Raw genomic sequence first — 24543 nt, 5'->3', positions numbered from 1 at the left:
TCTATGAATGGGATCATACGGTCTTTGGCCTTTTACATCTAACTTCTTCTACCGAAAAGATAGCATTTGAGATTTATCCCTGTCATTGTGTGTATCAGTGGGCTTCCCTGGTAGCTCAGCTGGTAAAGAATCCACCTACAGTGCAGGAGACCCTGGTTCGATTCCTGGGTCAGGAAGATCCGCTGGAGAAGGGATGGGCTACCCACTCCAGTATTCTTGGGCTTTCTTGGTGGCTCAGCTGGTAAATGTGGGAGACCTGGGTTCGACCCCTGGATTGGGAAGGTCCCCTGGAGAAGGGAAAGGCTACCCACTCCAGTATTCTGGCCTGGAGAATTCCGTGGACTGTATAGTCCACGGGGTCACAAAGAGCCGGACAGGACTGAGCGACTTTCCCTTTCACTTCGTGTGTATCAGCAGTTGGCTCCTGGGTGGCGTCTTCTCTGCTGATGTGCCACGCTGTGTGCGTTGCTTCACCACTGAGGATCTCTGCATTGGGTGATTATAAACAAGGCTGTATAAACCTTCACGTACAGGCTGTTGTGTGGACCTGTGTTTTCTCTTGAGGCTCTCTTGTTTTGAACTGGCATAACTCACTGATTTCCATCCCTTTCTTCCCTCCTCTCTCACAGTGTGGTCAGAAGGAAGGATAACAGGCGCAGCTAAAGAGCACACAGCCCTCAGCCAGGCAGCTTTTCCAACGCCCTAGGCTGCTTGCTGTCTCTCACACTATATTCCTTAGACCTACATCTGGGGCTTCAGAAGGCAAAAGTAGCAATTCCATTGATATCACATGACTGGAGTGGTGATTGAATTAGCTCTCCTCCTCCAAATGGAGTCATTTTGACCAAGGGAAGAAAGTAACACTTATTACCATGTGACTGTATTAAATATTTAAACATAAGCAAAATTGAAATTGTCAAGAACTTCGTGTAGTGTTTATCATCTGGAATTTTGCAGGGAATGGTATTTGTGTCTTATGGGCAGTGTTTTTCCTTTTAATCAGAGACTTGGAAGTAAAGATCTCAAGGGGGCCGTGCGTGCATGTGTGCGTGCAAGTCACTTTAGTCGTGTCCAGCTCTTTGTGACCCCATGGACTGTAGGCCATCAGGCTTCTCTGTTCATGGGATTCTCCAGGCAAGAATACTGGAGTGGGTTGCCGTGGCCTCCTCCAGGGGATCTTCCTGACCCAGGGATTGAACCTGTGTCTCCTGTGACTCCTCCACTGCAGGCGGGTTCTTTACCACTGCAACAGGAAGCCCCTTAAGAGGGCCGGCCAATGCCAATGTGATGAAAAGTTGATGTGTAAATGAAGTCAGGAACAGAGAGTCAGGGTCCACCCACATGAAGGTGCTAATAAATTTTGCAAGAAGACGAATATGTGAAGAGTGGAAAGACCAGTTTGAAACCTTGACAAAAAAACATATGCTGTGAAGATAAGGAGCCAAACCCCGAGAGACCGGTTAAGTTGAATCAGATTAGCTTGTGTCTTAGAATCTGTGGCCTCATCTTGTGCTCTAGATAAAGGAAAAGAGAGCATTTATCTTAAGAGAAAAATGCAAAGAAAAACTGAGTTTTTTTTTAAAGCAGTTTTTTTTAAAAGCAGTTTTAATATAGAAATGGGAAGTAGGCCTAACTAAAGACTGCTGCTGCTGCTGCTAAGTCGAGTCAGTCGTGTCCGACTCTGTGCGACCCCATAGATGGCAGCCCACCAGGCTCCCCCGTCCCTGGGATTCTCCAAGCAAGAACACTGGAGTGGGTTGCCAATTCCTTCTCCAATGCATGAAAGGGTAAAGTGAAAGTGAAGTCGCTCAGTCATGTCCGACTCTTAGCGACCCCATGGACTGCAGCCTACCAGCCTCCTCCGTCCATGGGATTTTCCAGGCAAGAGTACTGGAGGGGGTCACCAGTGCCTTCTCCGAAAGACTGCTAGAGAGAAGAAATGAATTTGGAGCAAATGGCAAACAGCAGAAGGCATTAGAGCTAAGTTTGGAAAATCTAGAAGGACTGGAAATGATTCAACCTATGCATGTCAGCTTATGTTGTGCAAGTTTGTTCTTCTTGTTCTTTAGTCGCTAAGTCCTGTCTGACTTTTTTTCGACTCATGGACTGTAGCCTGCCAGTCTCCTCTGTCCATGGAATCTTCCAGGTAAGAATACTGGAATGAGTTGCCATTTCCTTCTCCAGGGGATCTTCCAGACCCAAGCATTGTCTCCTGCTTTGGCAGGCAGTTGGTTTCTTTACCACTGAGCCACCAGGGAAGCCCTGTGCAATTTTAGAAAACTTCAAAAAAAATCTTTAAAAAGTTGTCCCTATTTGCAATTTTATAAAAAGGCATGTAATCTTTTAATAGATATTATATTCGTACACATTTTTCTGAAAACAACTGAGTGGATAGTTATCATCATTTTTCAGTCAGATCTAGAAAAATGTTTTTTTGAAAGAAAATGTTCTTATGCTAAAGATTTTCCCACCAAATGTTACATAAAGAGAAAAAAAGGAATGGTGGCAGAGTTTTTAAGTACTAGGAATGAAAATATTTTGAAAATCTCAGCATAAAATTCTTTAAAGTCCTGTTATAATTACACACAACTCAAATTATATAGAAAATCAGTAAGTCAAAAGTCATCACAAATATAAAAATTGCTCTGAGGCAAAATGAAGAGATTTTCTGAGTGATCTGTAATATAAAGGAGAAATTCAGGGAAATATAATAAATCTTGAACCTTTTATTAAATTGAGATTAAAGGGTATAATTCCAGTTAGTAAATAGCAATGGATATCAGCTGTACCCTCAAGTTTTTAGCTACTTATTATTGCTTCATTTTGAGAATTACTTCAAGATGGGCTTTCCTTTACTTGGTTGACATTGGTCTGGGCCAGGAGTCAGCAGACTGTGGCCCAGTTTGACAGCCAAATCCAGCCCACAACTCTTCTTTGTATCTAAAGTTCTGTTGGAACACAGTCACACTCATTTGTGTAAGCACTGTTGAGAGCTGCTTTCTCCTTATATTGCAGAGTGACATTGTGGGTAGTCTATGCAACAGATTGTACAGCCCATGTAGCCTAAAATACTTACCTTCTGACTCTCCAAAAGAGTCTGCCCCCGACCCCCTTACCCTGGAGTAAGCCCTGGAACCAAGGCTACCCTTACTTCAGCAGCGTTTGTCCAGATTCCATTTTTAGGACCTAGGTCTTGATTTGCATTCAGAGAGGTTGAATTGCAGTAATAAAACTCATGGCCAGCAGAAGTTCCTGTTTGTTAATTTACAGTCAGAAATTTTGCTGCCAAGAGAAACAAAATACTTAATTTGCTGATTGGTGAATAGTCTCTGTTCACTTCCCTAGTAGCTCAGTTGGTAAAGAATCCGCCTGCAATGCAGGAGACCCCTGTTTGATTCCTGCGTCAGAAAGATCCGCTGGAGAAGGGATGGGCTACCCACTCCAGTATTCTCAGGCTTCCCTTGTGGCTCAGCTGGTAAAGAATCCATCTGCAATGCAGGAGACCTGGCTTCTATCCCTGGGTTGGGAAGATCCCCTGGAGAAGGGAAAGGCTACCCACTCCAGTATTCTGGCCTGGCGAATTCCAGGGACTATACAGTCCATGGGGTCACAAAGAGTCGGACACAACTGAGCGATTTTCACTTCACTTCACTTCACCGAACAAATGATGTTTGGAAGGTTGTTTGGTGTAAGAGCAGTGCGAGGGGTTAACTAATAGGATAACTCTTTGAGCTAAAGTCTTGGTAGTGGTGGTGGTTTAGTCACTAAGTCCTATCCAACTCTTGCAACCCCATGGAGTGTAGCTCACCCAAGCTCTTCTGTCCGTGGGATTTCCCAGGCAAAAATGCTGGAGTGGGTTGCCATTTCCTTCTCCAGGGGAACTAAAGTCAGTCTCCATCATCTGCTGGCTAGCATTCCTTGCCCTTCCCTGTATTCCAGAGAGCATTCCAGGTTCCCCTGCCAGCGGGTTGGTTGGAAGGTTTGGCAACAGTAAGCGCTGATATAAGCAGGGGCAGGAGAAGCCTGGATATTTCTCTCTCTCACTCATTTTGGGTGGCAGCTCTGGAGTGCTTAGCCCATTTCTTGGTTCCGCTCCACTGGGCAGCCTTACTCTGGTTTTGGGTCCTGCAGGCCAGCCCCAGCCTCTGGGCCTTAGTAACACACTCGTTCTTTTTGCTCCTCCAGTCCCAAGAGGGGTCGAATTTCCTGTGGAGGCTAATCTCTAGGTTGCCTCAAACTCCCCTGTTTGCTTTTCAGCTTTCCCTAGTGAACCAGTTTCCTTTGTTTGACATACTCAGAGTGGTTTCTGTTTTTCAAACATGACCCCGACCCATAGTGGCGTCTAGCCTGCCATCAAGAATAATCCTGGAGTCACCCGTTCACATTCTGATGGTCAGGATTCCCCTTTTTCTGGTTGCTGGGCGCACCTGCCCTCGCTTGTCAACAGCCTGCGGTCATGCCACACAACCAGCTAGGCCAGACTTGTGTGCCAGTCCCTGTGACAGTGATGTGCGTGTGCCAGAAGCCAGCGCTCTGCTTGAAAGGTGTTGCTTAATATCGGCCACTTCCTAGCAGATTGTATTCATTGGGTATTATTTTTAAAACAATATATTCTCAGAGTTCAAGATCAGTAATTACATGGTCCCCCTGTGTTGGCTATGCCTCCTTTCACTGCCTTCAAGCTACCAGATTCTTCTGCTTGCTCCAGAATTCCAGGATGGGGACGATCCAGAAATAATTGTCCACTTCCGGATCCTCACCAGCCCTGCTCCCGGGTCTGAGTTGAACAGTCTGTCACGCCTCGCCCAGCCTCTAGTTCTTTCCCAGAACCACCCCCCTGCACCCTCTCTTAGCCTGGACAACCCTATTCATCCATCGTGTCTTTGCTAAAGCTTCCATTGTACCTGCATCTCTGGTCTTCCATGGAACTCAGATTGTAGCTGAGCTACAAGGCCTTCCATGGAAGGAAGGGCTCCTTCCTTGGAGACCTGGCTTGTCAGACAAAACAACAAGAATTACATGGAATTCAAATTTAAAAATTAGACCTTTCTGCTATTTTTCCCCAGGCTTTTTCACTGAGTACCACATGTCAATTGGCTCCTTGGATATGCAGGTGATGTATTTAAAAAACAGAAGCACTGAGTAATAATAATAACGTTGAATTGTATAGTCCTTTCTCTTTCCTCAGTCTTTTTATTCGTGTTATTTTATTCTGCATCCTCCACGATCTGGGAGTGGTGGTGTGGGGAGTGGCGATTACTGCTATGTTATGAAAATTGAGAAGCTAGTGGGAACCTGCTGTATAGCACAAGAGGCTCAGCTCGGTGCTCTGTGATGGCTTAGAGGAGTGGGATGGGGCTGGGGGAGAGGGAGGCTTCAAGAAAGAGGGGATATATGTATACATAGAGCTGATTCACTTTGTAGTACAGCCAGAAAGTAACACAACATTGTAAAGCAATTATACGCCAATAAAAAAATTAAATTAAAAAATAAAAAGTAAGAAGCTGAGGCACAAGGACCTCAGAGTGCAGGTAAGGGCTGGTCCTCTTGACATTTTACGTTGAAGATGAGGCATGCCTGAGATGTTTGTTTTGCATCGGAGCAGAGGTGAGGAGAGCACAGGCGGTGCTGCCCCATCGGGTTTCAAGAGCGCCCCCTTGTGTTCGTGTCTCTGGGATGGTCACTTCCGCCTTCCATGGCTATTCCCCAGAAGCTGAAAGAGACTGGCTGCAGCCTTGGAGGGGTCGTTTCCCTACGTTTCCAAGGTTGTTTCCACTTCAGTTGCTTCTCCTTCCTCTTCTACTGCGTCCCATGTCCCTAGCTCTGCCACAGCGGCTGTGACTAACATCCCCGCTGAGCAGGCAGCGTGACCAAAACCAAACCCTGATTCCTGAGGAATCGCGAATAATGGAACTAGAGTGGACGGTCCTCTGTGATGACTTACCTCTCAAGCTTTGTGGAGGACATTGACAAATACGAAGCCTAAGGGAGAAATTTCCAGTGTAGACTGTGGAGCGATTCAAAACAATGTAAATTCATTGCTTTTAGGTATTGAAACTCTCTGCTTTGGGGCTGTAACTCTTAGAGATGATTCAGCAAAAAGGAGCCAGACTGAATATGATACTGTCCTGCTCGTGGGTCATGGTGATGCGCTGAATAAAAATCGAATAAAAATCAGATTGAGAATTGATGCTAGCTTGGGGCAAGGATGGTAAATGTGTACTTTTAATATGTCTTTTATAATTTACAGTCTTCAAATGTTTGTACAAAATGACTTTATATGCAGTTATGTTTGTGATTGCCCTTTTAATATGCTACTTGGTAGGAGACAGATGTTATATTATTTGATGTTATACAGTTAGACTGTTCCATAAAAGCAAGTTAATACACATAAATCTTAAATCTTCTTTCCTTTTTGTCCCACTGAAAACATGCATGCCTGAACTACAGAATGCTAGAGAAACAAGTGTTAGCATCTCCATCAGTCTGTACTATCTCTGTAACATACGGCAATATGTCACATCTCTGCAGAGACCCTCAGCCACTATTGAGGTTTCTGATAAGGCAGTTTCTGTTTTCCGAAAGTGGTCAGTGGGTAGGAAAGAATTTCATCCCTTCATAATATAAAGTACATTTATCTGTTCCTCTCAACATATAAAACACTCTACCTGTTGCAACAGTTCTGGTGACACTGGTACGTGGTTGTGGGTGAAAAGGGTCCTCCGTGCTGAGGCCCTAGACTCTGCTCCAGTGAGTTCATGCTGCAGACGCTGCCCTGCACAGTCTCAGACCCTGTACCTATTGAATCTGAACCTGCAGTTTAACAAGACCCCTAGGTGGTTCAGAGGCACATTGAGACTGAAATAGCCCTCCTCTAGAAGTTGCTTGAAAGTATGGTGGCTCTGACGGTAAAGAATCTGCCTGCAATGCAGGAGACCTGGGTTCGATCCCTAGGTCAGGAAGATTCCCTGCAGAAGCAAATGGCTACCCACTCCAGAATTCTTCCCTAAAGAACTCCATAGACAGAGGAGCCGGACGGGCTATACAGGCCATGAGGTCTCCAAGAGTCAAACACAACTGAGCGACTAACACTTTCACTTTCATTCCCCTTGAAATTGCTTGAAAGCATGGCAGAATCTCCCATTTGTATTTGATTTTCATCTCCCATAAAGAAGAACAAGTAAGTGTTACCCAGATTCGCAGTGTCAGCTCTGACACTATAGCTTTGGAACTGTACAGATGCAGTTGCTGTCAAGATTTCACTACTGGTGAATGGCCTTTATTCCAAAAGAACAAGGCTCCCATCCTTATCTTTTTCCTTTAAAATGTCTGTATTTCCTAAAAGTGTATAGGTGACTCTGTTTCCCATAAAACTTTTCCTGGGCCTCCCATTAAATGTCCTTTCAAGAGGCATAGCATGCTGTATTTTCATGGAAGAATGTTATCACACTCAGAAACCCCACGTATTTAGATTGCAACCATATTTTAAATTGATTAAACTCTTAGGTCAGATATTTTCTGCTTTTTCCAGTAAGAAATTTCCTTCTCTCCCCACTTACTTCCTCTCTCACTGTCTTCCTTTATTTTCTTCCTTCCTTTTTCATTTCTTCTTGTTGATACTGCAGAAGTATTTGAGGTCTTCAGCTCGTAAGACAAACTGGAAATGCTACACAATTTTCTTTTTTTTTAATTGAAATATAGTTGACATACAACATAATGTTAGTTTCAGGTGTATACTACATTGTGACTTGATATTTGCATATGTTATGAGATGGCCAGCAAGTCTAGTAACCATCTGCCCCATACAAATTTATTACAATATTATTGACTGTATTCCACCACCCACTTTTCTTATTCCATTTTTTAAAAGACAAAGTTCACCGATAAGAGCTTGGAAATACTAATACTTTTTGGTTTGTTTTGATCTCAGTGCTAAAACTTATCATATAAAAATCTGAGTGATTAAAAGTAAATTTAGCTCATTTAGAAGACTGTATCTTGACTCTCCCTGTAGTAGGGAAGTATCTTATATGTGACTATTTCCAAAGAGATCCTTAATTTTTACCTATATCCCTAGATTAGAATAAAATTCGTTTATTTGACTTTTTCTCTGAGCTTTTAGAGACATTTTCTATCTTAGCATAAAAAGCCTTTATGAGAGATTATCCTCTCTGAACTTGAAAATGGGAATCAAAAGTGAAAGCTTTAACAGATCACCTTCTTGTAATTTATAGTCAAGTCATTTAACAAATAACTATGTGATGATATTGATTGATCCTGAAAACCAATCTAGATCATTAGGATTAAGGAATTTTTTTTTCCTCAACAGCAGGGAGGTAATATGCCCTGAATTTAATCAAACCCTCTCTCTGGTTTTGATCATGTCAAAAGAGGCACTAAATGCTTAGTCTAGAACTTTCTGATTCTTGCATAGAAAAACAATCTTGGTCAGATCGTTTCTACCATAAAAATATACTGAGCCACAGACTTTGGGTGAATCCAGTAAATATGCCAAGTATGTTATGAGAAATGCAGACTGGATTGGCAATATAATATATGCCACTATGTTGTGAGTTTTTTTTTTTAAATGTAATTACACACTGGAATCAAGATTGCCAGGAGAAATATCAACAACCTCAGATATGCAGATGATGCCACTCTAATGGCAGCAAGCCTCTTGATGAAGGTGAAAGAGAGTGAAAAAGCTGGCTTAAAACTCAACATTCAGAAAGATCATGGCATTTGGTCCCATCACGTCATGGCAAATGGGATCAGGAAAAAGTGGAAACAAGGACAGATTTTATTTTCTTGGGCTCCCAAATCACTGCAGATGGTGACTGCAGCCATGAAACTAAAAGATGCTTGCCCCTTGGAAGAAAAGCTATTACAAACCTAGATAGCATATTACAAAGCAGAGACATCACTTAGCCGCCCAAGGGCCATGTAATCAAAGCTGTGGTTTTTCCAGTGGTCATGTACAGATGTGAGAATTGGACCGTAAAGAAAGCTGAGCACTGAAGAATTGATGCTTTCTAATTGTGGTGCTGGAGAAGACTCTTGAGAGTCCCTCGGACTGCAAGGAGATCAAACTAGTCAATCCCAAAGGAAATCAACCCTGAATATTCTTGTAAGGACTTACACTAAAGTTGAAGCTCCAGTACTTTGGCCACCTGATGTGAAGAGCCAACTCGTTGGAAAAGACCCTGATGCTGGGAAAGACTGAGGGCAAGAGGAGAACGGGGCAGCAAAGGATGAGATGATTAGAGACAGCATCACTGACTCAGTGGACATGAATTTGAGCAAACTCTGGGAGACAGTGAAGGACAAGGAAGCCTGCATGCTGCAGTTCATAGGGTCACAGAGTTGGAAACGACTTAGCAACTGAACGACAACAGAAAATAACCTGTCAACTCATTGCAAGAGCTGGAATAAAGCTGATCTATTTGTGGTACTTCTGATAAGACTGACCTGTTTTCTCTCTGGGGAAAAAAAAAAAATTGACTTAGAAAGCTAATAGCTTAAGGATGACTTCAAACTTCTACAAAAAGATTGACAACCTCAATCACTCTATTATGTGTTCTTTTACAAATAATAAGCAATTTGTATTCTAACAACAGATTATTTTATCTGTTTTAATTACATGTGAAAACTAAATTAGGCAAGTGATCTATCTGCAAGTAATTAATCTGAAGTTATTTAAAAACATGTACATAATGGTTATTCAGTATTAATAATTCACTATTACGCTAATTTACATTAGTAGCCAACCAAGTAGTCTACATTATTTATGTGTTGTGGCTTTGTATGTCTTTGATGTTTGGGGGAAGGATCTGCTTTGCAAAAATTTGTAAAAGTACTCAGATCAAATTCATATTTCAGAGACTTTTTGTTTTTTTATTTATTAAACTTAAACAGAGTTTATTTAGGGAGGAAACACACTCCATAGACAGTGTGGGCCATCTTGGAAGGCAAGAGAGGCATGAGGGTATGAGGTTGTCGGTTTTTATAGCGGTGGGTGATTTCATTGACTAATGAGTTGGGGAATATTCCAGTTATTAATATTTTGAGGAAGGGGTGGAGATTTCTAGGAATTGGTCCACCGCCTACTTTGTGACCTGTGGTACTGGTGGTATGTCATTTAGCTTGCAAATGTGTACAACATCGCAGTGTGTACAGTATACAACGAGTGTACACTGATGCTCTGGGTCTAATGGAAGAAGACTCATCTATCATCTTGGATCTTGTTGGTTCTAATCACTTTATGTCGTATCCTTGGGCTGTGTCATTCTTTTAAAGGTTATGCCCTGCCGCCTTGCTGTCTCTTCCCCTGCTTTAGAGATTTTGCTTCCATAATTTTATGGGAAGCTGAAAGGTGACAGTCTGCCTTCTATAGCTGCTTCAGGGCTGAGTTGGGCCGTCAACCCTGCCTGTCAGGAAGTAAAAATCTATGGACACCTTTTAGTTGCACAGACTGTCATAGCACAATGCTAACTTAAAGTGCTCTAACCCTCTGCCTAGAAAGCTTTGGAACAGTATGCTTCATTTAAAATTTAAAAAAAATTTAATGTGAGTTCTTGATGCGGATAAGTGTTTTAGTATCAAGATGTATTTGTGTCTAAAACATTTTAGAAGTGCAAATTAACTAGATTGTCCCATAAAGTTGGCATCGGTATCTTTTTTAGATTAAGCTTCAGTGTCTGAATTGCCCTTGACTCACTTGTTCACAATTTGAGGGTCTCTTTTGATGCCTTCTCCATGGAAGGGAAGCATTGATATTGCTGCAAAGAATCAACTGACTTGCAGGTTTGAAGACACCCATTTCTGAAATGTATAGTGTAATTTGTAGAGTACTCAAATTACTGGGGAATGGATTGATATTTTTACATACACACTGAACAAATGATAGCCTTTAGTAGCTGCACCTTGCTCTAATCTTCCTACATCTAGAGGAGAAGGGTCATAAGGAGAAATAATTTAACAGTAGGAGGAGGAAGTTCATGCTGATTCATTTCTTTCCAAATTGAACACCCTTGGATCCAATGAATCAAATGGCAGTGAGAAGGCTTAGAAGTTAATCACAAGGAAGAGATGGGGAAGATCAGACTACCCATGCAGAGAGAATGCCTGCAATGTGTTATTTCATCACGAACAGCTTCAGGAAAGCAAGCCTTTTCTGAAGTTACTGTGTGAAGATACTGGATTGCAGCCAATGTCAACATTCAGATAGAGATGGATATGCTAGTTATACGCCATCTCTATTGGGGAGATCTATTTAAGTTGCATGGCTTTGTGTAATTAGATGGAGGTCATATGCGTTCAAAGAATTGGAGTTTGATAGACAGCTGGAGTGATTATTGGGGGCAGGAGGAGAAGGGGACGACAGAGGATGATATGCTGGATGGCATCACTGACTCGATGGACGTGAGTCTCAGTGAACTCCAGGAGTTGGTGATGCACAGGGAGGCCTGGCGTGCTGCGATTCATGGGGTCGCAAAGAGTCGGACACGACTGAGTGACTCATCTGATCTGATCTGATCTGTAGTGAATATTGCTCTTATACCCCAGTGGACTTAAGGATATCAAGGTCAGTTTTTCCAGTGTTTGACCTCTTGAGAAATATTATGAAACTGTTGAGTGTAGTCTTTCTTAAGTGTGAATTATAATGAATTTCTTCTTAGAGCGTATACACCCTTACCCTTAAAAGTTTGCCTTTCATGAGGAGGCATCTCTTTTAAAGAAAAACATTTATTTATTTGGCTGTTCTGGGTCTTAGTTGTGGCACGTGGGATCTTTGATCCTTGTTGTAGCATGCGGAATCTTTAGTTGTGGAATGTGAAGTCTTTAGTTGCAGCATGTGGGATCTAGTTCTCTGACCGGGGATTGAACCCAGGCCCCTTTGCATTGGGAGCTCAGAGTCTTAAGTTCCTAGGAGGCATCTTTTTTTTTTAATCTTTCTTCTGTTTCTTTATTTTTTATTATTAATTTATTTTTTATTGGAGGATAATTGCCTTACAATGTTGTATTGGTTTCTGCCATATGTCAACATGAGTCAGCCATAGGTATATTAATACATGTGTCCCGTCCCTCTAGAGCATCCCTCCCACCTCCCACCCTGTCTCACCCCTTTAGGTTGTCACAGAGCTCCGGGTTTGAGCTCCCTGTGTCGTGGAGTCATACAGCAAATTCCCACTGGCTATCTGTTTTACAGATGGTAATGTATATGTTTCAGGGCTACTCTCAGTTCGTCCTACTCTCTGCTTCCCCCGCAGTGTCCACTAGTCTCCATTGCCCTTCATCTCCGTTGCTGCCCTGCAAATAGGCTCATCGTACAGTCTTTCTAGACTCCATATCTATGTGTTAATATATGATATTTGTTTTTCTCTTTCTGACTTACTTCACTTTGTATAATAGGCTCTAGGTTCATCCACCTCATTAGAACTGATTCAAATGTGTTCCTTTGTATGGCTGAGTAATATTCCATTGTGTATATGCACCACAACTCCTTTATCCATTTATCTGTTAGTGGACATCTAGGTTGCTTCCATGTGCTAGCTATTGTAAATAGTGCTGCAAAGAACATTGGGGCACATGTGTCTTTTTCAATTATGGTTTCCTTAGGTTATATGCCCAGTAGTGGAATTGTTTGGTCGTATGATAGTTTTATTCCTAGTTTTTTAAGGAATCTCCATATTGTTCTCCATAGAGGCTGCACCGATTTGCATTCCCACCAGCAGTGCAAGAGGGTTCCCTTTTCTTTAGGAGGCATCTCTTAATGGTTACCTAATAGCCACTGGCATAGCAAACTTGAAATATGTTACAAATAGGGAGCGTTTTGTTTTTTTTTTCTATACTCAATTCTAGGAACTATTTGTGTTTCAATATTTTAAAACAGTGTTTTCCTATTTTGAGAGGGGTCAGAAGCATTAAGATATAGATAGTCTCAAGGGATTCCTTTATATCATATATTTCTCTCTGGCATTTTTTCCCCCTTATCTCTGCCTTTCACATTAGTGTCAAGCCTGTGGCTTCCCCAGCACCGTAGGTCAAAGTAACCCAAGTGCATTCATTCAATGCTGAAACTAGAGAAGCGGGTTGATTTGGAGACATTGAGCCCTGTGATATACACAGAACTTATTTAAAACTGTCAGGCTATTAAATCTATAGCATATAAAGCCACACCACAGTGTCAAAGCCTCTGCCCTGACGTCGTTTATGTTTGTTAAACCTTTTTCAAAAAAAATCTTATAAGCATTTATCCATATTGATTTAAATATATATATGTATGTGTGTATATATATATATGTATATATATATATATTTCTCCCCCCACCCCGAAGAAGGAAATGGCAGTCCACTCCAGTTTTCTCGCCTGGAAAATCCCATGGATAGAAGACACTGGCAAGCTACAGTTGCAAAGAGGGGTTGCAAAGAGTCAGACACAACTGAACAACTGAACACTTTTTTTTTTTAATTAAAAACAATTTTTTTGGCCATACCATGAGGCATGTGGTATATTAGTTCCCCGACTAGGGATCAACCTGGCACCCCCTGCATTGAAAGTACAAAGTCTTAACCACTGAACCACCAGGGAGGTCCCTCTGCTTTGCCTTTAATTTGGCAAATAATCCTGGAGAGAGACTGTCTACTCCCCACGTTACTACTTTTTGTTTTTGTCTTTTGTGTCTTTGTATTTTTATGTGAATATAATAGAACTGGAACTAATTATTAACTGTAACTAATTGGAGGAAAGCCACATAAAGACAGTCTAGTCATAACCCTTGACCTCACAGTATTCACAACCTGTAGGCCAAAACAGAAACATACATAGCCAGGACTGGTTCATGTTTTCCAAGTCTCCACCTTATAGTAAGCACACCTACTGTGCATTTCCTTATTCGGTGCACAAAGATTCAAATCCCACCTCTGCCACTTACTAGCAATGTGGCCTTGGTTTTCTCAGATATAAAATGAGGGAATTGATAGGTTCTTAACTCATAGGGGTATTGCCAGCTCTAAATTAGTCAAAGTATGCTAAGTGCTTAGACTAGTATCTGACACACAGCAGATGTTCAATATGTATTTTATGATTATTAAGTAGAGCTTACAAAGTAAAAAATAAAATAAAAAGAAATGTTGAAGTTGTTTGGTTTCATTGAGGCCATCTGCTTTTTAACTTTGATGAAATCCATTTATGGAGTCACCAATCAGTTGCTTTGGACTTTCTGTCATGGATTCATTATAGAATGGCTTTTATAGTTCAGTAAGCAAGAGGGGCTAAAGTCAAAGCCGTCAAGTAAAATAAAGCGTGTGACTCTTGGTTACTCAGTTTTTGTCCTTAGCCCACCACCCCAGCCATCACAAACAGATACACATGCACACACACAGGAATGCATACACATTCTAAATTGTGAGGGTGTGGAAGATCTGTGAAGGAAAGAATACAGTATTTATTTTTGTGTTCTTGGAGTCTAGCATAATAACTTGTCCATAGCATATTTTAGGGCTCCCCTGGTGGCTCACACGGTAGAGCGTCTGCCTGCAATGCGGGAGACCTGGGTTGGATCCCTGGGTCGGGAAGATCCTCTGGAGAAGGAAATGGCACGTTTTAAGTAATCAGTTTATTTTTATGCATAAGCCCAGTTTTGGCAGGTCCTTCTTGAAGAACTAAAAACAATGTTAGCTCTAAACCATCACTTTGACCTGTGACTTCTGGAAATACATAAGGTGGCACAGTCTTTCAGGAAAGCAGTTTGCTTATTTTCATTGAGAACTTTAAAAATAATGTATATTATTTACCTTACAAATTTAACTTTTGAGACTCTATCATAAAGAAATAACTTTGCATTATGTACAGACCTATTTGCCTTCATTTGGGCTTCTCAGGTGGCTCAGCAGTAAAGAATCCACCTGCAATGCAGGAGATGCAGATTCGATCCCTGGATCAGAAAGATCTCTTGGAGAAGGAAATGGCAACCCATTCCAGTATTCTTGCCTGGAAAATTCCATGGACAGAGGAGCCTGGCTGGCTGCAGTCCATGAGGTCACAAAAAGTCAGACGTGACTGAACACATAAACACATAGCTGTAAGGACAGAAAGGGAAATGATTAAATAAACTTTGTGTGCATGAGTAGAACTTAAAATCTATGTCCTTTTGGGAGACAGTTCATTCAGTTTTAAAACTGGTTTATATCAATTGAGATAGCATCTACAAAATTCAGAGGCTTTTGTAAGTAAAATACACTATAAATAAGCTAATTTGCTCATGACTCATTTAATACAATGCCTCTATGTATAAATTTGTGAATGAATGTTATTCATATTCTTTACAAATATTTTTAAAACACAAATATAATATTATCTGTAAAAAAAAATACAAAATTGCCTACACAATAGAATCTCAGCTATCTAAAGAATGTGTAGGATTGAGGTTAGCTGGCTGGATGCCATATTGTTGAAAGGTGCTGCTTCTAAGTATGATATTATGGGGGATTTTGCACCCCAGGTGTTTGATATACATGTTTACCATGTGTATATGTGTGTGTGTTTCTTTTATAATACAAAGAAACTTAAAACAATATCAATTTCACATCAAAAACCCAAAAAGAAAACTCATCATCCCATGCATTCAAAACCAATATTTAACTACAGTTTTTCTTACTTCCTTTTTATATCTTACTTTACTTTGGGTATAATATATTCCATTTTCTTTGTTCCCTTTAAAAAAAAAAGCTTGTTTTTCTACTCTAGTATAAAAATAAGTCTCTCAAACCTTCCAAACTTAGGACATCAAAAGATAACTCAGTTACAGGTGATTTCATAAAAGTATTTCGTGTGCTTATAACAGTTCTGCAGCTCATAGTTATCTGATTGAGCCTCTTTTCTTAAATGCTTCGATAAATTTTAAAATCTCTATATACTTTGAGAAGATGTTTTCTTTACTTTTGAAATGTGATTTATTTAATTGAAGTAGAACCTGCTTAATTCAGATCCTTTTGTATGTAGGTGGAATATGCTAGAATAAGCAGAGTAGCTAATGATTCATTTAAAATATGATAAAATACTTTGTGTTATATTTTTATGAATTTTTTATTTCTTGAATTTTTTCACATGTAGTGGCCACTGTGCTGTCTAGGCCAAGTAAGCCTACATTTGCCAGTGTCCCTTTGAAGCTATAGTAAGAATTTATTGACATTTTTCTTTGATTCGCTGTATCAAATTTTTTATGCTCTACTTAATTTTCTAAGACAAGTCAGATTTCCTTTACAGTGGCATTTTCTCACTAATGTGTGTTGTGTTTACTTCTCCCATCTTCTGGAAGAGTCATATTGCATTTTGTTTATTGTGAATCATACTGGGCTAAATTTAAAATACTGCATACCACTGGTCTGATTATTTTAAAGACTTACTTCATTTGCTACCATATAAAATGAGGAAATAGTGAGTTCTTTTTTCTAAGCATCCTTTAGGAGCGTATTTTATTTATCCCCACAGTGTGAGCAGATGGCTCACTAGCTCAAAATATATTTTCTGAAATGGTATAGAAAGAATAATGAAACCTCTGCAGCTGCTGCTGCTAAGTCACTTCAGTCGTGTCCGACTCTGTGCGACCCCATAGACGGCAGCCCACCAGGCTCCCCCGTCCCTGGGATTCTCCAGGCAAGAACACTGGAGTGGGGTGCCATCGCCTTCTCCGAATGAAACCTCTATGAAGTCGTAAAAGATGAACGTCTAGTCCAGCAGATCTCTGTGGGGTCTTATGTGAGTGTCCGTCTATGCTGCAGCAGCGTGGGGGAGGTGATATGAAGCACTTCTGTTTTCCCTTTGGATTTCTTTTATCTTGATATAATTTACGTTAGCACATAAGACAAATTTAAGCCCAAAAGCCACACACTCCTCCTGCTAATATTTTACTCTTCATGTCTGTATTCTTTTCTAGGTTCATCTATTACATATGTGACAGTTATCCATAGTAACTGTAGCAATTATGAACAGTGTTCTATCGTAATCCATAGAAGCTCCTAAGCTAAAATAAATTTTATATAATAGCGATTTATTGCCAGCTTTCTCTGTCATGAAGATAAATGTGTTTTCAATAAAACATAGAATTATTGGATTCTATAACTTAATTATAGAATTTTTCAAAATGATGTATGATATTGGTTTAGGCCGAGCTACCGCGGTGAGGAGTGAAGCTGTAGCCATGAAAGAGACAAGGAACATAAGCCTAAGGAGAAGCGAGTAACCCTCTTGACTCGCCCAGGTGGTAATTCAGAGATTACCGCCCACTTTGACCAAGAGCAGCTTCAGGAACATCGTCAGCCTATGCCTGAGCATGACTATTTTGAGTTTTTTTCTAATGATACTGGTCTGTATCCTCATGTGTATGCAAGAGCATACATCAACTTTAAAAACCAAGAGGACATTATTTTGTTCAGGGATCTTTTTGATGGTTATGTATTCCTTGACAATAAAGGTCAGGAATATCCTGGCATCGTAGAATTTGCACCTTTTAAAAAGCTGCAAAAAATAAGACTAAGAAAAAAGATACTAAAGTTGGGACTACCAATGATCCAGAATAAAGAAAATTTTTGGAGAGCTATGCTGCAGATAATGAGAAAATGACATCTACTCCATCTACTAGAGGAAATAGAAGCAAAAAATAGAGAACTAATAGCCAAAAAGACAACTCCACTTTTGAGCTTCCTGAAAAACAAGCAGAAGATGAGAGAAGAAAAGGGAGAAGAAAGGAGACGGTGAGAAATGGAAAGAAAAAGGCAAAGAGAAGAAGAGAGGAGGAAGTGGAAAGAGAAATAAAAACAGAAAAATATAGAAAAGCCAAAGAAGATAGAGTTCCAGAAAGGGACAGATTAAAGGATGCACCAAAGATTAAGCTGCTCAAGAAGCCAGAAAAAGGAAATGAAAAAGAACTGGACAAAAGAGAAAAGCTCAAGAAATCGGACAAAGAATCTGAGTGATGAAAGAGCCAGTGGGCAGAGTTGTACATTGCGCAAGCGTTCTGAGGGTGAATTTAAAGATGGAAAGCCTGAGAGACCTGAAGATGAGGTGGCAGAGAATACAGGGAGAAGGAGCTGGATTACAAACGAGACCAAGAGCGCATCCTGCAGGAGAGAGAGTGGCTGAAGCGGCGGGAAGAAGAGCACCGCAGGCAGAAGGAGCGCGAAGAGAAAGGAAGAAGGAGAAAGAAGCACTTCCGGATAAAGGAAAGAAGCCTGAAAGTACAGAGCCAGTAGGCAGCTCAGAAAAAGACTGAAAAGAGAGAAGTGGTTAAGGGAGCTCACATAAAAAACAAGGAGTGCCCGGCGATGCAGCTTTACCAGCCAGGAGCTCGAAGCCAAAATCGACTCTGTCCGCCTGATGACAGCACCAAGTCTGGAGAGTCAGCCATAGGAAAAAAGCAGGAAAGGGGTGTTAGCCATAGAAAAGAAGGAAGCGAGGAGAGATAGTCCAAATGGCCTTAGGTGTCCTGACTGTCTCGGCAGCCGAAGAGCACGAATTAAGCAATCCAGAAGTGCCTTCGGGGCAAAGGAATAGAGAGAGAGGAAGGGGGTCGCTGGGCTGGTGGGGTACACTGCCGAGGGGTATGTTTTGCGTCAAAGCAGGAAGCCGATAGCAGGTTCAGATTGGAAGTACGATTTTCATTTTTTATACAGTTTCTACAAATTAAATTTAAAGTGTCAGACAAAGCTGAGGAGGAGAGGACATGCACTGTAGTTTCAGGCAAGAAATGTCACAAGAGGACTTATTTAGGTATGACATGAGAAGAAGATACGAGAACTGGCTTTCAAATCAAAAGGTTTTGTTAATCCTGGATTGAATTTTCTTAAATTTCAGTGGAGCAGAGTCACTGTGAAGTCTCGTTCGGATCCAGTTATAGTCATTGTTGGTGATAACTGTTGACTTTGTGTAGTTTAGAAGCAAGAAGCATGTAATTGTAATACAAGTACAGTGAAGGATATAACACATTTTCACTTATCCAGAAATTTAAATAGTCATGTCATGTTGATAGCTTATGTCCTAAAGTTTTAGGACTAGTTTAGGAACCACTACCCACTCCAGTATTCTGGCCTAGAGAATTCCATGGATTGTGCAGTCCCTGGGGTCGTAAAGAGTCGGACACGACTGAGCGACTTTCACTTTCACTCTAGTTCTTTGTTTGCTTACGTGAAATTAGTGTAAAACAATTTTTTAAAAAACATCTACTTTTGCCTTTAGCAATTTTTATATTCGTACAGTCTAACCCTTAGTTGATGCTTGACAATCCAGTCTTTGTTTGACCTTAGGTCCCATGAGCTGAGTGCCTACCCTCTCCAGGAAGGAACCTGCACCAATATTTGTTCCTGTTAAATAGCAACTTAGCTTATTTTGCATTGATATCAATAAATATCAACATCACTCAAAAAATGTATGATATTATACATTTTGAGATAATGTATGATACAGTGGAAGCTTCAATAAGATTTTATGTCTAGATTATTTCTTTTGTCCTCTTACAGTCAATTAACTCAAGATGGAGCTACTTCTTCACATAGAAAGCATATATTCAGAATTTTGTTATATTAAATAAGTTTTGTTATAAATTTTAATTTTCATCAAATACTTTTCTTCTTTGAAACCTAAAAGAATTGGCAGAGAATACTAGAAACCAAAAATATGAACACTAAAGATGTTAAAGTTGTGTATTTCATTCTAAGATGTGAATACATAGATAAAAGATAAAGTTTTTTAACTTGTAAACTCTCCCAAAATAGCCAGATTCTTTAAATCTCAGATTTCCAGGTAGATTACCTCAACTTCACAAATTACTTTGCTGATACAAATAGATCTAAAATTTCACTGAAATTCTTAGTGAATAGTTGATGATATTCAATGGAAACTTTTACCTTAGGAAAAAATTACTGCAGAGAATATCAAACTGCAAGTAGGATGAATTCAAAAAAGAAATGCAGGAAATTGGGCCTTGGGATAAAACCATTAATCTTCTGATGAAAGTACATTTTGTTGTTTTAAATGTATGACTATATGGTTAACACAGATCAGCAGTAGAACTCTCCATTTGATGATTGATTGGTCAGCTTTTTTAACCTTGTATATTGAGACTTTGTGGAACTGAAGCAAAACCCAAGTCATTGAAGTTTGTGTCCAGAAGGGATCAAAGGATCATAGAATACAGGTGAGGAGGCTGAGGAATAAGTTATTTGGCTAAATGTATGGTGCTCTGGCTGGTTTGTTGGTGGCCAAGAAAGCTCTGGTGACAAAGAGGGTAACTCAGAAGGAATGGAACCTGTGGAGCAGACACTGTAGCCACAGGAAGATTCTGGGTTTAAAGTGGAGAGAGCAGAACGATCCACTAGATCCTGGGTAAGGGCAAAATGTTGTCTCCTGTTGCTCCCAGAGCTTTGTAAGGATTATGTACTAACCAGAATATGTTAGTAGCATATCTTGTGGGGAAAGGCAGACTAAAAATCAGAAAGTATATTATATTCTCAATTCTTAAAAGCCACCAAACTATTCACAGTATTGTCTGTGGATGGTTAGGTTGAGAGTTTTCCTCCTCCTCCTCTTCCCTCTACTTCTTTTTTCCCCTTTCTTCCTCTTTTGTATATTTCTCAAACATTTACAGTGAATATGTAGTAATTTTATAATAAGAAGCCTGTTATTAAAGTTTCCAGTAGGATCACATCTTCCATAGGTAGAAAAATAGATGTTCATTCATCTTAATAGGAATACATTCATTTGGGATATCAAGATCAGAATACCAATCGTGTGTACACAGTTTATTGATGAGATGTACCATTGATTTCGTGCACAGAGTTGTTTCATCTGGTGGTTAATGGAATCACTGCCATGGCTTCCTGTTGTTGCTTAAAGTGAATTATTTCAGTTGTATCAAAGGGTAGGTGATGTTGAGTTTAATTAGGAGGAATCACTTGGAATTATTTGGAGTTATTATGGCCTACACAGTGAAGTTGAGTCTTCATGCTCACTGCTTTCAGAGCAAAGGGATTTTTGGTCTTGTTGACAGGCAAGATGCCCAGAGTGGGGTGTTGAACTCTTGCCAGATTTGTTTGTGAAGCAGAAGAGGGCATATACCAGAACACTTGGGCTCTGTTGCGGGTGTGTCAATGCATGTGTTAGGGGTGAGTAGTTACCAGGACACAGGGAAGTCCCCTGGGAGGCAGTGGGGCAGGTCAACAGTAAAGGGTGCATGTGAAGAGTCAGGGTGGAGGGCTGTAGCTGCTCATTGATTGTCCAGCTGGGTGTTTGTGGGGGCTTCCCAGGTGGTGCTAGTGGTAAAGAATCCACCTACCAATGAAGGAGATGCAGGAGACACGAGTTTGATCCCTGGGTCAGGAAGATCCCATAGAGTAGGAAATGGCAACCCACTCCAGTACTCTTGCCTGGGAGATCCCATGGACAGAGAAACCTGTTGGGCTATAGTCCGTGCGATCACAAAAGAATCTGACACAACTGAGCATGTGCGCACGTTCTGTTTTAAAGAACCAGAGATGTATTCATCAGGCAGACTGTTTCTCTGGGCTCTTTTCCAGTGTCAAAGCTCATCCATAAAAAAGCAAACAAAGCATTGTGCTCCTAGTTACCTTAATGTGAATTATTTACCTTATGGGATTAAAGAGAGAAATTGAATACTGACCAGTGTCTTTGATTTCTCTGCACGTGAGTGAACTGCTTACTCCTGGAATAAGGAGAACAAATTTGCCAAATGAATCACAACTTCATTCCAAAACCAAATAGAATGATTTTTCAGTATCTATTTTCAATCATCTGTCCCCTTGTTATTCTTAATTACCAACTATAATTACTTGCTTCTGTCACCATCGTCATGGCTGTATAACTAGAAAGACCCAATTGGGGAATCTGAATGGTTGAGATACCTAATCCCATATTATTGTCAAATTAAATAACCCATTCTGGCTCTGAGAGCCTTCAACTGGACAGTGTATTCCCTTCATCTCTGCTTAATTTTGACACCTACATCAGTGGTTGTGATATGTTGGGTTTCTTTCCTGCATGGAAAAGAAATTTATTTAAACTATAAATTTCATGTTGGCAAACAAAATGATTTTTGCTGATGCTCTGATAAAGAGCCTAACAGCAACACCATCAAATGTATTGAAACTTAAGGAACACCCACTCAGTTACTTTTTCTCTAGAGCCAGTAAGGATTTGAAATGAGCAAACACAAGTTGGCCAAAGAAATTTCACTGTCTTTTTGTAAGAATAATGTTTTTCAAAAAAGTAATTTTGCAAAGAATATTTCAGAATACTGGGCATGTTTATAAAAGCTAAGATAGCTTAGTCACATAAGGAAGCATAATATTTTTCAATGTCTTTATATTTGGGATAACCATACAAAAATGATAGTTGTTTCAATTATTCAACAAGTGGTTTCTAATGAGTTTTTTTTTTTATAATCATTGGTAATACATATTAATTGCAGACAAATGGAATCAATTCAGATAAGTAAAATGAGGAAAAAGGAATCAATCTCTAACCTTCCTACTCAGAAGTAACCACTGTGAACCTTTTTGGTTATATCCTTCTGCTGCTGCTGCTGGTAAGTTGCTTCAGTCGTGTCCAACTCTGTGTGACCCCATAGACGGCAGCCCACTAGGCTCCTCTGTCCCTGGGATTCTCCAGGCAAGAATACTGGAGTGGGTTGCCATTTCCTCCTCCAATGCATGAAAGTGAAAAGTGAAAGTGAAGACTTTATCTAAATTATTGTAAAGTTATATTTATGTATAATGCAAAAGTGAAAGTGAAAGTTGCTCTGTCACGTCTGATTCTTTAATTTTAATTGTGTAAAACATAATTGAGATAAAACTTATAATTATATAAATATAATCTTTAAAAGTATGAATTAGCATTTATTGAATGCCTATCTTAAACCCACTCCAGTATTCTTGCCTGGAGAATCGCATGAACAGAGCAGCCTGGCGGGCTGCAATCCATGGGGTCGCAAAGAGTCAAGCATGCACGCACGCTTACTGTTGTGAATCGTGTATTTTTTTTAAAAAATACATTTATGCCTTTTATATAGGTAGATTTTCTTCTTAAATTCTGGGCCCTGGGGCCTGTGTTCTGCGATATTCAAAGGTATGCAAAGATATATGAAGACTAGGGAAAGGAAAGAAAGCCAAGAAGTCTTTTCTTTTTGTTCTGGCTGTGCTGGGTCTTCACTTTGTTAGGCAGGCTCCTCTAGTTGTGGCACACGGGCTTAGTTGCCCTCAGCATGTGGAATCTTAGTTCCCTGACCAGGGATCAAACCCGCAACCCCTGCATTAGAAGACTGCTTTTTAACCACCCGACCACCAGGGGAGCCTTCATAGGCCCTGGTCCTCTATCTTCTTCTGAGACCTGGGAGCTTTGATGGCAGGGGCGGGAGCTGAGGAGAAGGAGAGGTTTTTTTTCCCTTCCTCATTTCTTTGACTACTAAAGAAAGAGGTGAAGATTAGGTGCAGAGGAAGAGAGGAATGCAAAGATTATTTGTTTCTCCTTCTGCTGCTTGTCTTTAAAATTTGCTTACAAAGGGCCTCCGGCAGAGGAGAAAGGAGCTGAGGAGCAGCCTAAGACTCTGACAAGTTTAAAAAGCGCTTGGGAGATCAGTACTGACTATTCAGCCGTTTCTCTCATCAGCCCACATCCTTCTAATTTTAAGGGCCTGAGCAGGTGTTTAGGTTTTATTTTGAAGTTTATGTTAACAGCAATGTAAAAATAGCCGTTTTCACAATATGTGTTTACATCCTGTTTCTAGAAAATGTAGTGTGTGAAGGAAGAATCACAGTTTCCTAATATTTGGTTTTGTAAAAATATTCCCCTCTTTATCAAAAGCCTTATATGAATAATAGGATATTTTAAAATAGCAGTATACTACCTTGCCTTTCAGATATGACTCAAGAAAAAAAAATGCAAAATTTAGGGCCAACAATTACATAGTATAAGAGAGGAACACCTTAATTATAATGAACTTCTCTGGCAAATTAGTGCTTAGACCACTTCCTGACCGTTTAGTAAATGCTGACCTAAGGTGCAACACCTTTTCTTTAAAATGTGCCACTATGCAGGGGGTAAGACATTTTTTTGAAGTATGAACTCTTGAGTCATTCTTTTTAAAGTGTACTTCCTGTATCTCTGGATTTTTTAAGCACTTTGGGAAAATCCTCAGACATTGTACCTTTAAATACAGCCTCTCTTGTGTCCAATGGTTCATTTTGAGGCTCTCATTAGATATACGTTAGACCGTCTTATTCTTTGTCTTCCACATCTCATAACTTCTTTAGTGTATTTTCTGTCTCCAGGTTTCTGTGCTGCATTGTCAGTAATTTCTTCTGACCCATCATTCTGTTTACTTATTCTGTCTTTGTCGGTGTGTGCGTCTTCAGCCACTCAGCCGTGTCCAACTCTTTCAGACCCTATGGACTGTAGCCCACCAGGCAGAAATTCTGTCCATGGGATTCTCCAGGCAAGACTATTGGAGTGGGTTGCCATTTCCTCATCCGGGG

General features: G+C 40.3%; 1 protein-coding gene and 1 pseudogene across 2 annotated transcripts in view; both read left to right on the top strand.

Annotated features, from left to right (window-relative positions):
* The window catches only part of RNF150 (ring finger protein 150), a 281142-nt gene that overhangs the window by 60456 nt on the left and 196143 nt on the right, over positions 1 to 24543 (top strand). The gene's annotated exons all lie outside the window — the stretch shown is intronic.
* LOC104981291 lies at positions 4457 to 21345 on the top strand (annotated as a pseudogene). Its single transcript, XR_824354.1, has 3 exons — positions 4457 to 4509; positions 4683 to 4775; positions 17200 to 21345. The product of XR_824354.1 is annotated as a regulator of nonsense transcripts 3B pseudogene (transcript).

This window comes from Bison bison, unplaced genomic scaffold (genome assembly GCF_000754665.1).
Source record: "Bison bison bison isolate TAMUID 2011002044 unplaced genomic scaffold, Bison_UMD1.0 scf7180017864517, whole genome shotgun sequence".
NCBI classification, from domain to species: domain Eukaryota; kingdom Metazoa; phylum Chordata; class Mammalia; order Artiodactyla; family Bovidae; genus Bison; species Bison bison.
The sequence above is the reverse complement of the archived record's forward strand: the minus strand, read 5'-3'. Positions and strand labels throughout refer to the sequence as shown.